This window comes from Coturnix japonica, chromosome 8 (genome assembly GCF_001577835.2).
Source record: "Coturnix japonica isolate 7356 chromosome 8, Coturnix japonica 2.1, whole genome shotgun sequence".
NCBI lineage: Eukaryota > Metazoa > Chordata > Aves > Galliformes > Phasianidae > Coturnix > Coturnix japonica.
The window spans coordinates 16,238,329-16,253,040 of NC_029523.1; the positions used below are offsets into that span (position 1 = coordinate 16,238,329).

A 14,712-nucleotide genomic window follows, 5' to 3' on the forward strand; every position below is an offset into this window, starting at 1 on the left:
AATAAGAAACTACAGGAAAAAATAAAAAATAAAAAATCTGTCAAGGACATCTGCAAAGAACCAACTCGGAGTAGTTGTGGAAATGAGGGTCTGGGCCACTGATGTCCATTATTGTGTGTGGCACTGAACAAAGGACAAAGAAAAGATCCTGTGCTAACTAAAGCAAATGACATGATTCTGGTAGACATGTGGCAGGTATTGCATTCATTGTGTTTAACATTTCTTCATTTTTCTATACTTTTTAGCAAATCATTTTTCAGTAGAATGTTAAACAGTTTCACACTGCCAGATTTTAATTGGCAGAATTTGATCAGCACTAGTATTAGTTCCAAGAACTGTTGATAGGAGTTTAAAAACTTGTCTTATACCTCTGCCAAATACTTTTTAGAGGGTGGGGTGGAGAGGGGGAGAAAACCTGCTTCTGCTCTCACTGAAAGCAGTGGAAATCAGAGCAGTTCTGAAATCAACTTAGTCTTTTGCAAAGATGATCAGCAGCAGAGCAAATGTAGCTTTTAAAACGGTTGCTGGCATATGGGCAACACAAAGAAAGCTGCACGTTGTGACATTCCTAAAGAAAAAGGGGCGAGAGATTCAATGGTTGCTTTCCAGATCTCACAGCTGGACTACTAAGGTAGGAAACATAAGCAAGCTATCATGTCACTTTTACAGGAGTGGAGAAAAGCTTTTCTTCTTGTGTAGAGAAGCTAAAATGCTGCAGTAGTTTTTCTAATCTATGCACATAATGTATGGTGTTTGTGAGCTTTGGCTTTAAAAATAAATAATAAAAAAATCTCAGATTTGTGAAAATGCAGTGTACTACAGTGTGTATCTATATATATGTTTTGATAACAAAAGAATTTTTAGATGCCTATTTTCTGCCAGCATGCAAGCTTGCTGCTATGCAGCTTGACTGATTTCTGAGTATTTAAAGGGGAAAAATAAAAAGGTTGTTGAAGGGTTTAAAGACTGAAAAGCATGGTAAAATCTTCCATAACTAGGCAACAGTTTTAGGCCTTGATGTTCACATATTTTCTGATTACATACTATAGTCTTATTTCAGTGCAGATGGGTGGGGGGGTGGAACACCAGAGAAACATGTCAGGAGAGCAGCTACTAGTAGAAATTAGTTAAATGTGAGAACTCAGAACCATTTCTGTACTTGAGCAGAAAAGTCTTTTGCTGTTATTTTGTTGTATGATCGTGATCAATCTCAGCTGCACTGTTTTGAGTGACAGAGATATAGAAGCAGTTGCTAACAAACACTACTGTCTATTTTACGGGAAGTTTCTGGAGAAATATTTAGAACCTATTCTGTATATTACATTTCTCACTATATGTTTTGTTCTTGTGCATTCTGAGAACAGAGAACTCTCCATCTATCAGTTATGAGTATAGGTGGAGTATAGACACAAGCACCCGTACACACTTCTCTCACGTTGTCCTGTCTTTTACTCTATATTTAAAATGATTCACTTTTAAATTACTGGATGTCACTTCAGCTGAGTCTTCTGGTGTTCAGGTGTCTCTGTCTTTTCATTCATAATATCAGTAATGCCTTAGAACTGTCAAATACAAACAAGTTGGCATTTATGATTTTCTTCTTTGAAATGGGATTTATTTGTTTAAAATCGATGTGGTTTTGATCTTTTTTTTTTCCATGAAAATGCAAAATTTGTAAGAAGGAAAAAATACCTTAAGTTTTGCCTTAAACCACTTTTCATGGTATCCTTGCGAATTTTATGTTTCAGAGGTTTGCTTTTACTAAACAAATACAAAAAAAAAACAACAACATGTTAAAGAAGCCTAATCCTAGGACTCATTTTGTGTCTCTGAATGCTAAAAAATAATTATGCCCAGGATTTAACGAATATACACATGTAGCAGTCTGTCTGAATCTGTTAATCTACCTTAAATGTACAGAACTAGTGGATATGGAAGAAATGACTGGTTCTTTATATTTAAAATATTACATAAAAATACTTGATAACTTTGGTGTAGGTCAATTTTTAAATACCTGAGTATCAATCAGAAATATCACAGATGTCCTTATGAGATCTAAGTCTTGTAGTCAACTGAACTCAGATAGAGAGTACAAGGTATAATTTTCAAATCTGACCAGAGTAGGTGTATATTCATGTTGGAAAGACATAGACTGAAATATTTATCAAGAAATGAGTCAAAATATTGACTTGGAGGTTAAATGAAAAGCAATAGCATTAATTTGTCTCCAGTTGACCCTAAAGGTCTGTGAGAAAGAGACAGAAAACCTCCCAGTGCAGGAATGGTTGTGCAGAAGAACTAAGTGGAAGGAAATTCAGGATGAGGTGAATTAACTGTTGAAGCACAAGAAAGCAATTTTAATCACACTTATTTTTACCAAACATACTTTCTTTTATAAGAAACCTCATAAGTTAAAAGATTTGTGACCTTGATGCAAATGAGTCTGTGCTACCAAAATGGTGAAAATATCTTTTTTTCATTGCAGCAATTAAGCCAAATGTCGATGTAATCCATGTTTAAATGCACTGGGTAGAATAGGCAGGTCAGTTGCATTTGGGACATTGCATTTGAGTGTATATAATGATAAAATTGAATAATATATGTGGAACAGCTTCTGAAAGTCTTCACAGGAACACCAAAAGCCCTGATTTCTTGAGGGAGAAGGGGATAAAAGTAAAGTTTTCTCCAGCAGATATGAAAATAAACCTTTTATGATAGTTGCATGCAGCGGGAGATGGGGCAGGGAGCAAGGCTTCAGGCAGAGGCAGGGTGTTCTGTTGTTAGTGATGAATCACCTGCATGTCCAATGGAAGTGCTAATGGCTTCCACATCAGACTTAACTGCAACCTCTTCTGCCAGCCTGTTTGGCACAAGAGTGTTTTACACAAATACTTTTACTATCTCCTTTCATAAAAGTTGTGAATCTATTAGATTATGTTCAAGTTTCTTTTGCATCTATACCATATGCAGATGGCATGGATAAATTGTGCAAGCCTACATCCTGTTCTGCACATTAATTAAGAAACACAGCAGCTTTTCTTAGCATTCTGGTTATCTGGTTCCCAGTGCCTACTTACTACTTGCCCAGCATGGTGATTTAGTCACAAAGAGAGAGCAGCTCTATTAAAAGGTACCTTTTCCTAATTGAGGGTGAAGTGTCCCATCCATAAAGAACGAACACTTCTGTACAGACTCTCTGTCTCCAGAGCCAGATTATTCAGCAAAGCATTAGTCCCTAGACTTTTTCTTTTTTTTCTTTTTTTTTAAACTTTGAAATCCTGCACTTATTCAAGAAGCTCAAAGTATTAGGAAAATGCTTCATGTTTCACCAAATGTACAAGAGGTTCAGGGGGCTGGCTACAACATTAAACAGTTACCCTGTGGCCTGTTCTGTAAATGAAGAGGAATAACAGCAGTTATTGAAACTTGTTCTACTTTGTCACAGAGCTACTGGAGCTGCTGGAGCTACCTTGCTTGCTTTTTGGAAACCCTAGAGGAGAATAGGACCCAGGAACAATCACATCTTTGTAGTCCAATTGTTCACATGCCTGAAAAAAAAAAAAAAAAAAAAAAAAAAAAAGTGAAGGGAAAAAAGAAATATTTCTATATTGTACAAAGTGTCTGTGTTTTCAAGTTACTTAGAAAGTCTATATACTGTTACTTTGCTTGCAGGCACAATAAAAATTATTAATCCTGCAATTATCCAGTCTTATCACTGCTATCCACACAGGCTGGCTGGACTTCTAGATGATATTGTTTTCATTAGTGTGATGAAAGAAAAATTTAATTAGAGACCCATCTCTCAAATGAACAAGTGAAAAATATAAGGATTAAGAAATTAATCCTAATACTTTAATTACATTAAGGTATTTTGTAATTCTGGATGTTTTTGTTCTTGTTGTGGGCAACGCTTTCCTATCGATTCATTTTTGTGGATGCAGAGCATGATTACTGGGAGATGGGGAGAATGCTGTTCAAAACATCAAAAAGCATATCCTTCCTGTCAACTCTGAACATGGGACAGGAATATCTAATCAAACGGGTTTGCTATGAATCGTATCAGTTCCTGATCACAAACTTTAAATACACATCATACGAGCAAGGCAAAATGATCTACAGGTAACAGAAATGGAAAAAATGAATTGATAGGGATAACAGACTGTGACTAAATGAAGGCAGGGAAGCTGAAAGGCAGCATTTTAATAAGGAAAACTTTTGTATGGCTTTCAGGTACAATTGAGCAGATTTGTATAAAACAATTTTATGCAAGAGACCGTTTAGGTTTCATTGATAAGAATGCACTTCATTGCTTCATTTAGAAACTTCCACTGTGGCTTTTTTCCCCTGATTTGTATAAAAATAAGAACCATCTGTAGGAAAGAAAAAGAAATCCACACAGCACACATCTTGTTTGTGTGACTGCTTTGCTGTTGTTGACTAGATTTCTAGGAAACAGATGCATGTTTTTCATTTGGGGAAATATGCATCTGTTCTGCCGAATTCTCTCCAGAAATCCTTAATTTTCCACAAAGAGCTTATTCAATTACATTTGAAAATGAGAAAATTTTCCTCCTTCATCTCTATATATGCAGGCCTGCATTAAAAGGAAAAACATTCATTTTGACATAGTGAGGTATTCTTCTCAACCCGTCCATAAGAGTTTGCACAATATTATATAATAATTTCTGTTAGAGGAACAAAAGAGAAAGTAACAAACTTCTGATCTGTGAAAGGATGTCTGCAAAATTGGAACTATTATTATTATTATTATTGTTACTGAGTGTGTCATTCACAAGTGGAGTACAGTTTAATAGGGATGAAACCAATAAGACTGTATAGGAATTCCTGAGTAAGATTTAGTAAAGGTAGAATTCCTGTCTACAAGTTATTTAAAATCATTCAGTGGAATCCTGTAACAGGGATGTTGTTCTCTCTGATATTCTATGGGATGGCTTCAATATTTTATATGAACGTTATCATTTTTTTATTAAATGTATGGGTCTTCACCATGAGGGGGAAGGAGAAGCTCATCTGAAATATTCTGAACGTTGATCAACTTTGGGATTCTATGACAAAGAATTACGTACATGATTTACTTCTTCTATTGCTTCTTTTTTTGAAAAGAAATAATATATCTATATTGTAATAGCACACCCCATTTCTACGTGCCCATTTTAGGGTTCAGATTGAAATATCTTCCATTAAGGCATCTTCTTTTGACTGGGGGATTTTTATCTTCAGTTTAGGAATAGAAAATGAAGAAATTGTATAGTCAGTAGTCAAATCTCAGTGTGGAATGGATCTAAGAGTGTATCAAGTAGGGTAAAGCCATTAATTTCTTCCCCTTAAGGGAGGAGATCTATCAGTAGAGATACATTTTGGAAATAATTTTGAAGCAGGTGGACTGAGCAGCAGGAGGGGTAGTATCAGGCTAATACAGCAGGACGGCAATACCAGGCAGTTAGAAAAAAATGAATTGCATGGGTTGTAGGGGACTGCATATTAGAATTGCCAAACTGAATATTTCCTACTGCATATCCTAAATAAATTAAACTTGCACAGAATATGGGCAGTGATTGCTCCCCACATGGCACAAATCGCAGTAGAACTGAAAATTGCCCATGTGTGCTTCAGTAAAATTCTGAAACTTCAGGTGGGATTTCACTTTAGTCCCACTTAAGCCTATTGCCATAAGCTAGGTCTCTAGATAGATGTAAGCAACCCTCTTGGTATTTTTTAATGATACTACTGGCATTGTCTACACATCAGTGAATACACTTGTTAGTGACATACAGTTCCCTCTGTTTTATTCCTTTCTAAACCAGAGCTGGTGCTGTCAGTGGTGGTGGGAGACAGATCTGCAGGAGCTGTAGGTACGGTCAGTTGAACCAAGGGACTCTGCTTCTGCTTCAGCAGGAGATTCGAAAACCTTGAGTTAAAAATGAGCAGTCAGATAGAACTGGGATCGTTCACTGACAGTGCCAGTCTAAGTAGGGAACATAGTAGAGATGGTTTGGGTTAGTCACCTTGCAGTATACATAAAACATCCTGGCTGTGCACGCAAGTACCCTCAATGCCGCCTAGAGCAGGATATGCCCAGTCCATTTTAGCTTTTGTATTGCTAGAAGCTGTTCCCTTGGTCTGTCACACTAGCTAGTGTGTACCTACTAACATTAAAGTGCATCAATTTGCATTTTACTTTGTCTCTGCTGCTTTGCCTGTAGAGGTTTGTGATTTTGGCTGGTGTTCCTTGGGCAGCCATTGTAATGCTTCCTGGATATTTCCCACCTGCTTCTCTATCCACAGATGACTGATATTCCATCTGCAGTCTCACTGGCTGTATCCTTTCTCTCTTGTGCATTAGCTGGCCTGGTTGTGGGTTGATTTGTTGCATGCACTGCTTTTCCTCCCTCACTGCATACCTCTGGCTAAAAATTGCACTCTGAATTTTTTGTTCCACAAGGGTGCTAAGTAAAGCACGTTGAATGCAGCAGAAATCTCCTGCTGGCATCAGTGGGATACTGAATCATATCCTAAATCATTGATGCTATAAGGTTCACTCTGTACTCAAAATACAGTACTTCTGGAAACAGTTTCTAATAAATTACTTTTTCCTAGAAAGATCCCTGTTCCCTATAATGTTGAAGTTTCTTGATGTTTCTGCTTATAGGCCTCATCTCCTCTTCTTTAAAGTAACGTTCATGGGAATGTCCTTCACAATTTCAGCCTGATGTGCATTACTCCTGAACGTTTTCTGGTCTACATTGTACTTTTCTGTATTTGATGTTGTTTTTCCAGTGCAAAGGCTTTCTGTTGCTGAAGGAAAAGTTCTTCCAAAGTAGATATCTTTTCTTTAGTATTCCACAGGAATGCATCTGAATTTTTTGAAGGAGCAAACTTTTCTATCGGACCTTTTGAAAGAGCTACTGGAGTTTGCCAACTCCTCTGGGGACTTTTGTCTGTCTTTCCAGTAGGTTAACAACTGGTCAATGAGTCACTCAGCATTTTTCACTCTTTCTGCTTTACTTTAGTGTGCCACAAAGGAGCTTGAGGCATTGTAGGAGTCTGTCCAACTGAATCCTGGGTGGAGGTCTGTTGAAAGTACTGTTTAAATCATCGCAGGATTTTCTCATTTACTCTTCTACCATACATGTTGTCATAATGGCCTTTTTATGAATTTCTTTCTGCTTTAATTAGCAGAGAGTCAACAATTGTCTTCTACTCATGACTTCAGGAGAGGTTTAACACAGTTCTAAAACGTAATTTGAAAACTGACAGATTTTTAGTCAAGAAACATGCTTCTAAAACTTCCTCTAGCTGTGATTAGATTAAAAGTGGACAGCACCAGAAACTTCATATAACTTCAGGTATTTTTTTCTTTGTTTCAATAAAGAAAAGAAGGTACAACCTAGGTTAATCAATCATAACAGTCTTGGGATTGTTGGGACATGCCCTGTTAAGGCTTCTTATGTTAAGTCTTTCCTATCTACAGAGTATCTGATAAAACAATTTTTATGTTCCATTATGTTGGTAGAATGCATTTTTGCCAGCCTTACTAAAGCAGGCAGCTGACCTTTTTTGTACCCAGGATTTTTTTATTGCAGTAAATTCAGCTCAGCTATCTGCAGTTTTCTTCTCCTCCTCCTGCATCAGGATGGCTCTTCCACCAATGGTTTTGAGGATTTACTTTCTCTGATAACATAGTACTCTGCACAGCAACTCCTTGCACATAAATGTGGGTGAAGCAAGCAATTTGAAGGCGTAATTAACATCTGCACCATGCATGCAAAGTAATCACAGGGGAAGAAGACATTAATACATTGCCATGATAGTCTTGGGATGTATACTGGCTAGCTGGCCAAAAACACAGGGAGAAGGATCATTGTAATGCTTATGCTATGCAGAGACTTCAGCTTATCACATCCCTGCAACTCCACAGTTCATGCAGCAAGCAACAATACCTGCAAAATAGAGGTATTGGAATTACACTCTTAACTGTGAGGACTTTGTTTCCTGCCAACCTCTGTTCTCATACCAACTAAGCAATAAACGCATTTGCTTAAATAGAGAAAGACAGATCTAATTTGCAGTGTTGTCTGAGACTTTTGTTTTTTCCAAGAAAATACCTAAAAATTGAACATAAAAGAGATTATCTACCATAAATCAATTTTCTGTTCTTAAATTCACTGACAGTGTTCATTGGCCTTCCAGGGGAAAAAAAAAAAAAAAAGCATTAAGAGCATGAAGTTTTGTCTACTGCTCAACTACCTGCTTTATTTCTTTTAGGGTACATGCCTTTTTTTTTTTAAAGATTTTCAAATGATTGTTGTTCATGAAGCGTAGTTGCCAAAGCGTCCAAAATTGGTCAATATTCCTTTAACAGTATGGTGCTAAAATCAATTTTGTCACAGTTATTGAGTTGTTGGGCTGGTGTGATCTAGACAGTAAAATACATACAGGATGTGTTTACTATTGTTCACTACCTAATACAGGGGCTTGTACTTTTCATACTTAGAGAACGTTCTCCAGAGCTGAATGATTTCCCTGTTTTTGTTTAGTTGAGTAAAGATACACAGATACACACAAGGTACAGTACTGAGTAAATTGCTAGAACTGGTTTATTCTTTGATTTTTTTTCCATTCCAACAGGACTAACTTGGTTTGCACACAGAACTGAGTATATTATCTAGAAAGCAAAAGCAAAAGGTCAGCACTGCCAGTATTGTGAAAGAGAGTTGTTGGAAAATACGTGGGTACAAGCTCCAGTTTATTTATGCCAGTCAAAAGAGCAATTTGATACACTCACAGGAACAGGCTAAAGAAATAGGATGAAAGAGTTGGAACAGAAATGACCAAGTTAATCTTAACAAAACCAAAAAAACTCAGATGAAGTAGGACTTGCTTTTTTCAGAGTTTCTATGATGTAATGGGTAAATAAAGAGTAGAAGTCAAAAGTCCTTTTCTTCAGCTGCAGATTGACTTCATCAATAGAAAAATATCCAAAAGTTCAATGCATTTGGATTTAGATTAAAAATGTGTGACATGCATATGCTAACACAGAAATTGAGCATTTTATATCTACTCTTCTTATTTAAAATAAATAAATAAATAAATAAATAAATGATTAAAATAAATACATAGCCCTCTTTTAAAAATATTGATTCAGTACTTTGGTAAGAATACAGAATTCCAAGAAGGTAAACAACATCAAACATCATCTTTAACCAATGGTGTTAAAATTTTTTTTCTAGATATTCTTACAATGACATAAGAAAACAGAAGCATATGTAGTACTGTCACTGAATGAGAAAAAGAAAATCACAAGTAGGGCACAGAGTTTAGAAAAATTTACCTTCTTCACCTGACACTTCGTTATTGACTTTATCTATTTCTGTTATGATTGTTTTCCACATTAATAATATACAGTAACAGTATCTGAAAGCAGTACAAACTGAGTGCAAACAACATGAAAAGAGAAAGTCACCAGTCCAGTTAGTCAATAAAGATCACAGTTTTCAAGGAACATGCTTGAATCACTGTTATTAATCAGACTTCCAATTTATAACAGATTATATTGTGCAGTCGGTGACTGAAAATCCTTTCAGGTATAATGTAGGTTCTTCCTTGAACCATGAAGACACAGTTTGTCTATGTTTGAGAACTCATAGATTGGTTAGCTCCACAGTTCACCAGCTGCCCAAATTACATTATATTTTTATATATATGCTTGGAGGAGGGGGGAACCAATCTATGATGTTTCTCTGTTCTGCTCTTTTTTCTTTCCATTTGGTATAGAGGTGAATTTGCAACACACTGAACATAAGCATAAGAGCTATTAGAAGCAATTGTTCTATAATAAAACATAATGTTGCTAGAGCACAAACATCTGTCACTCACACAGACATCATCCTGTAAACCCATCTAACTAACTCCATTTTCTTTTCTGATTGTATCAGGGTAGCTTGCGGCATGACAGTGATTTGAGTGACAGACGTCCAACCTGGAACAGTGTTATGCATACTTATGTTTGTTTACAGGGTGTCATCATTCTTGTAAGATGTAAATTTTTAAATTTGTTTTTATTGGGAGAAGGAACAATGAGGAAAAGGTTGTTACCTTGGTGTGCAAAGTCAAAGTTATTGTTGAGCTCTAGCTTTCATAAAAATTTTACCAACTTTTTAAATTGACTTTTTGGTTTTCTAATGAAAAAATGCATGAATAATTTAAATGTAGACTGCATTTTTTTTTATTAGTACCATACTATACCAATACAACAAAAGAGACAACGCTCGAGATATAGTTTACCTTAATCCTTCTCCTCACAGACTGTGATTACAATCTTCAGGACAGCTATAGAGCCTCAGTAATAAATGCAGGCTTTCTCTATCTTCCTATTAAATTAAAGTTAGATTTCTGGAATGCAATCTTAATAAGTTTAATCAATGAAAATTTAATTTTTAATGTATCTTTAGAACCATAACAAATAATGGCTAATTACTTAAAAGTTCCAGTTAGAGCACCAGAGAATTTTGCATTGTAACATATAAGAAACCCTCTCCATGCAAAATTCTATACAATTTTTCTGTTATGCATCTATTATAACAAATCAATTCCAAATTCTGATATGCCTTTAGAGAAACAGCTTTGTTTGTTCTTTCATTTCAGTCCTATTTGACCATATCTTTAGTTTCTTTGTAGTGTACCAGACATAATGGGTCATATATCCTGTATTAACAAAACTTTCGACCATGAGATCTGCAATGTAGGCGAAATATGTTCCCTCACCAATAAAACCATGCTCTCTTTTTTAATGATACCAATCTGTAAGTTGGCATTTTGCATTATGTGCTTATTTGTCAAGCAGTAAATTGATTTGTTCGACTGGGAAAGAGAATAATGTGCAACCTAATAATCTTGAACTACTGTGGTGTACTACAAAAAGGTTTAGGTGCTTATTTTCCAAAGGTTATGCTCTCATTTCAAATTCCTGCTCTTTGACCTGAAATAAAAAAGAAAGGGAAAGAAAGGTAATTTCTACCTGATCACTGTTTCCCTATCCTGGGTGTTCTAATCTCATGTTGATCAGGCAATTGGCATGGTCAGATGACTTTTTTTCAAAACAGCACCCATTTTCTGTTTCTTACTCATGATTTTCTGCAGAAGTGGCCTGTACCACTTGCGTACCAGAGAAAGGTACGCAAAGTATTGGTGAAATATCTTGCAAGGTACCTCTTGGTGGAATTCTTCTTTTTATTATTCTTTTTTGTTTGGACTAACAAATATGCATAACTATATCTGGCAATACTTTTTTTTTTTTTTTTTTTTTTTCCCAACAACTACTGATGTTGTGATAATGGTGCTCCTTTTCACAGAAATAAAAAGCTTTTATCTTAAACAGTTATTCATTTTGAAGGCTATGTTAGCTCAGATCAGGTACTAAATGACTAGTGTCTGATTTCCCCACAGTAAGATTAACACAGCCTTCCCCAGTGGCTCCCTTCTTCCCAGATCCCACTGATTTGTGGAGAATTCTAAGGCATGGATGTCTGCCATGTCTATTATTTATTTCTTCTATATTATTGTTATTGTTGTGATGGAGCGCAACATATCTTGTGAACCTAACGGGCATTGTTTAAGAAAAGAAAATGCCATCCTTTCCCTGGCAAGTCTAAAATGACTCCATCTGAAGATAGAAACTATGTGAGGAAAACTAAAACCATTGTGAGAAATAACAACATAATAGCAAAATGATTATGCTTCCCATCAGAGAAGTAGTCCAAAATGTGAAATGTCATCAAGTATCTTGTGAAGGAAATTTCTTAAAATTGCAGTCAGCTTTGCAGTCCAGCCAACAAAAGTGGAAAAATGAGTTATATTCTGACTTGTGCATAGAAGAATGTCAGTCTCTAAGCTGGTTTTTAGTATGATGGGGAAACTATGGAACTGCATATTGTGATTGAATTAAAACATTCAGTTTCCTATTTTTTTACAAACTTTATCATAGGAATAGCTAAATATTTTTTGTTGTTGTTTTTAATTAGTCCTCATCTGAATCTTTATCTCAGGAGTCTTTTAGCATAATGAGTGTTAATTCTACAAAATTAATTGAGAAGTTGTTATTTTCATCTCTAACTGATGTGTATCTTTGATTGACTGGTCAATGACAAGTCTCTTCTCATTTTTCCGCTATAATAAGGCAATGAAAAGGGAAAGAAGTAGAATAGTTGGCCAATTAAGTTATACAATAATGACAAGGTCAGGCCAAAGAAGAGTTTATTGTGGTAGTTTACAAATTACTGAGACATTTGGATTTTTCATGTTCCTGACAGAAGCTGTAATGAAAATAGAAAGTGACACATGAATCCACTTGTATGACAGCACAATAAAAGGGAAGAGAAAGAATTTTAAGCATACAAGTATACATCAAAATAATTTGAAGAGATCAGAAACAAACCCACAAGAGAATTGTGAGTCTTTCCAAAGTAAGATGATATGCCACAGAGAACATTTTCTATTTCCTCCAAAATCCATGTCTTCTCTAGCTTTCTGTCTTTCAAGAGCTTTTTTGTGGTTGATTTTGTTTGTTTGTTTGTTTTCTTTTGTTTCTTGCTTTATCTCTTCAGTCTGCTCTAAGTATGCACTTTGAGTAGTGTAAAGATGGTTCAATTCATTGAAATCTTGTGATGTCAGTTCCTTGTTTCTTCGCCAAGGAAAGAGCAGCTCTCATCATCAAAATGTGTGAAGTTGTGCCAGTAAAAAGTGACATGTTTATAAGTAAGGAACAATGTAGTCATATTGAACCTGTGCCTGCAAACATCCTGCATGTTACATCATTCTGGTTGAACTGCTTTACCCTATAGTCTAGTGGGACTTCTTTGCCGAAAGAGAAAGAGAAGGGCTCCTGTTTTAAACTTTAGCAGAAAGAAAATGTAATTGAGATCTTTTCCAGTAGCTATTTCCAGTGTTTCCAATGGTTATCATGCAATTCTACATTTTGTTAAACCACAGTCATTAAGGATTTGTTCTTTTTTATAGTTAATAATATAATTTTTAAAAAGAAAAAAGGCAACGAATATTTCATTAGAAAATGTTATATAATGATGGTTATGAGCACTTGGAACATTTGAGACATATTCTAGTTTTTCTAACAACAATATTTATTAGTATTTCCCATTATGTGCGTCAGCTGCATAGACAGTGATCTAACCATTAATGTGTTGAGTGCATGGCCAAAAAAAGTGAATGTGGGCCTTGTACTGACTATCCCTGTGATCCTTGTTTAAAACAAAGATGATCACTAAAACACATAGCAAAATTAAGGGATCATTTAAATTATACTGCATGGGAGTGATCCTTCCAATGCTGCCATGCTATACCAGCACAGTTTTCTCGGCACTTAACCACAGCCTTTCTGATGGGCTCACCTTGTAATGTTTTCAGAGACTATGAGAAAAGTAGGAGTCATAGTAATATCTACATCAAAGAAATGTCTCGTTATCTTGTTAAAATAGCTCTTCATTCTCTTGGAACTGATGGTAAGGTACAAGGGTGACAGCCAGGGTCTGACTTCAAGGGTACATCGAAGAATATTTTCACACCAATGCTTATCTTATACAAGTACAGCAGCTTTTAACTGAGGACCTTAGTTAATTCTGAAATGTATATATATATACGCAAAACAAACAACAAATCATGAGAGTGAAACAAAACCAAACTGCTTTAATTGTAAGTTTTGGCTCAATCAGATGCAGCTAGGTGCTTCTGAAGATGGTGTTTCCCAAGAAAGGCCTTCTTATAGTTTGCTCTTGCAAGGGAGTTTGTATGGTCTTCAGAGAGCACAACCATTGCTCCAACAGCCAGTTGCTCCAGACTGTTATAATCACATTCCTAGCAGCAGTGCTCTCTCTTGTTGTCTTATTTAAATACCTGTTGCCCAAGTAGCGAGCTAGCCTTGCTGGTACTGTTGCAGGGTTTGGAAATAATAGAATGCATGGCTTAATGCAATATGATTTTGGAATACATCCCATAGCAGATGACACATTAGAGTGTCAGGTTTCAGTCTGTTCTTGTGATAGCAAATTTTGTAGGATTTTGACAATTTGTCTTTTGCTGCCTCTCTAACTCACCCTTTCTAGCCTTATGGAAATGAAGTGGAAACTTTCAAACCTATGTCTCTGAGTAGATCACAGCAGATCTTTGAGAGCTCTCTCAAGACAGCTCATGAGAATTTTATAGCACAGGAAGAACAAATTAATGGTTTAATATTAAAAAGGCAATACATCTATTTATGTATCATCAGTAAATGTCTTCATCCAGATTTTGCCTGTCTTCACTCACTTTGCATCCCCGAAGAGTGTCAGATTATCATTCTTTTAGTATATGCCGTTTCCTCTATGGAAAGGATGTTTATTAGCTGTCATTGTCTCTCCTTATGATTTTAAGGATCTGTGTTTTCAGTTTAAAGACAATAAAGCACCAGCAAATTATGCAGCTGCAATAAATCTAATTTTTTCTCATAGGAGATTTCGGGAAAGTTTTCAAAATGCATAGTAAGCTCTGATCTCTAGGTTACAGAACACTTGAGGTAGATGAGGGTCTCTGAAGATCTTCTCAAAGCAGGGTCAGCTGTGCAGTTTCCTCAGGGAGAGGATGTTGTCTTATGTTTGAACAGAATTTCCTGTATTTAAGTTTGTGCCCATTGTTGCTTGTCCT

At 35.9% G+C, this 14,712-nt stretch overlaps 1 protein-coding gene across 1 annotated transcript in view; it reads left to right on the forward strand.

Annotated features, from left to right (window-relative positions):
- The first annotated feature begins 509 nt into the window (after positions 1–509).
- The window catches only part of ADGRL4 (adhesion G protein-coupled receptor L4), a 134,945-nt gene continuing 120,742 nt past the window's right edge, over positions 510–14,712 (forward strand). Inside the window, exon 1 of the mRNA XM_015870368.2 lies at positions 510–631. The gene's annotated coding sequence lies outside the window, so the exon portion shown is untranslated. The remainder of the gene's footprint in view (positions 632–14,712) is intronic.